At 35.9% G+C, this 2087-nt stretch overlaps 1 protein-coding gene across 1 annotated transcript in view; it reads left to right on the forward strand.

Moving 5' to 3' along the window:
- The window catches only part of LOC107737387 (ephrin type-A receptor 7-like), a 72462-nt gene that overhangs the window by 56100 nt on the left and 14275 nt on the right, over positions 1 to 2087 (forward strand). The gene's annotated exons all lie outside the window — the stretch shown is intronic.

Consider the following 2087-nt stretch of genomic DNA (forward strand, 5'->3'; position numbering starts at 1 on the left):
GCTTTAAAGCACCTCCTGCTGGCAGAGAATGAATTTGCATTTTCAATAAGTCTGTCTGATTTATGCAGCAAACATATTTTGCTTGTTATCAAAAATAATCTACTCTAGAGGGACTATTTAGCTGTTGTTATTGATTCTATTTGGAAGTCTACCGGAAGTTAAGTTAGGGCCATAAAAGCGTGCATGCGCAGTAACATTTGTTTATGTTGTTGCCGTTGAAACCGTCTATAACATAATGTAATAATGTTATATAAATAATCACAAAAATAATTCCTTATACAGTGAACATTTTAATATACCTTTAAAATGGGGTTTATGCATAACATTAAGTATATCAGTATACTTAATATAAGACAAAAATAAATAGAAACAAAAGGTTTATTTAAACATTATCCAATAGTAAACTGGAGGACAAAATAAACATTTAATTAAAAAAATATATTTAAACTCCTAAAATAACTAATTGGAGTAGTCTGATGCAACTCATTGGGTTTAATTTAACATTGTCCAATGTTAGAGAGAGGACAAAATAAATAGAAGCATTTAAACTCCAACATGGAGAAGTCAGTCGTAACACATAAGGTTTAATAGGCTACTGTCCAATATAAGACTGAAGAGGAAAAAAGAAATAGAAACATTTAAACTACTGAAAGAACAAAACGGAGTAGTTTGATCACGGTTATATTCACGGGCGCTGCGGATAATCCGCGGGTCGGGTAATAAAAAAAATGCATTCTGATTATTTGCGGGTGGATAAAATCAATCATAAATGATGCAAACATTAGCTACATTTTTTTTAAATAAATTTTTTTCATGAGGCAGACGATTTCATTTGTTTGTTTGTGTGTGTGTGTGTGTTCGCCTGATTGGGAAGTTGCAGTGACAGAAACGACATTCCAGATAAAGTTTAAAAGGAGTAAATGTGTTCGCCTGATCGGGAAGTTGCAGTGACAGAAACGGTGACATTCGAGATAAAGTTTAAAAGGAGTAAAGCCTGTGTTAATGCTATTGAGTGGGCTAATATGGCCAAAGAAGATATTTTGTTTTATAAATAAATGTTCATTTAAAAGCAGCCCACGATCAGCGTATTATGTTATCGTAACCCCTTACGGCTCCGACGAAGTTTTGTTTTTTGTCCTCCACGCTGTGACAACTCACAAAAGACTATTTTTAGCCAAGCAGCGGTCATCAAATTGTGATCGGTTCGTGAGATCGGCCAAGTTAGTGAGTACCGATCAGTTAGTGAGTACGTCGTCACGCGTTGACGTCATCAAATTGTGATCGGTTCGTGAGATCGTCCAAGTTAGTGAGTACCGATCAGTTAGTGAGTACGTCGTCACGCGTAACCCCTTACGGCTCCGACGAAGTTTTGTTTTTTGTCCTCCACGCTGTGACAACTCACAAAAGACTATTTTTAGCCAAGCAGCGTGGAGAGATTATCCGCCGATACCGATCTCCGGCCGATCGATCGGAGCATCCCTAATATAAATATATATATATATATATAATTTTAGCACTTCTGCTTACTGTATTTCAGTTAGTTGCCAAGTTTGTTGCAACTTTGAATAAATATTTATATCAATATAATTATAATATATATTTATATAATAATATATATCATTTTTATATAAGATTTTGCATCTAGCAGACTTTTGCTGACAATTTTTGCTGACTTTTGACCGGTTCTGAGGTTTTCTTAAAACTACTACAGATCAAACTTTCGCATTTTTATACCTCCACCCACAGACCGTTGGATAAACGCCAAACACCACGGCCCTTTATCTCTATTTTCTCTACTCACGTACCTTCGATTTCACAAATGTTTTCATGTTTCTCCTGCATTGACAGCCAAGTTTTATTAAAAGCCCATCTTTTCAGCTGTGAATCTCCCCTTAAGTAGTATAAGTAGTATACACTACTTTGTTCATGTTTGTTTGTTGTGCAAATCCATTACACATTTTTTTTTTTCTTAAAACTGGTGTTTGTTGGTGCCGATAGCCTTATGGACAGTGCGCAACATATAGCACCGTTGCGTTTTGGATTACCTTAGTTTGAGCCCCATCTCGCGGTCCTTTCCCAATCCCCCA

Source organism: Sinocyclocheilus rhinocerous, unplaced genomic scaffold, assembly GCF_001515625.1.
Source record: "Sinocyclocheilus rhinocerous isolate Xijiao unplaced genomic scaffold, SAMN03320098_v1.1 scaffold1035, whole genome shotgun sequence".
Taxonomy (NCBI): Eukaryota; Metazoa; Chordata; class Actinopteri; order Cypriniformes; family Cyprinidae; genus Sinocyclocheilus; species Sinocyclocheilus rhinocerous.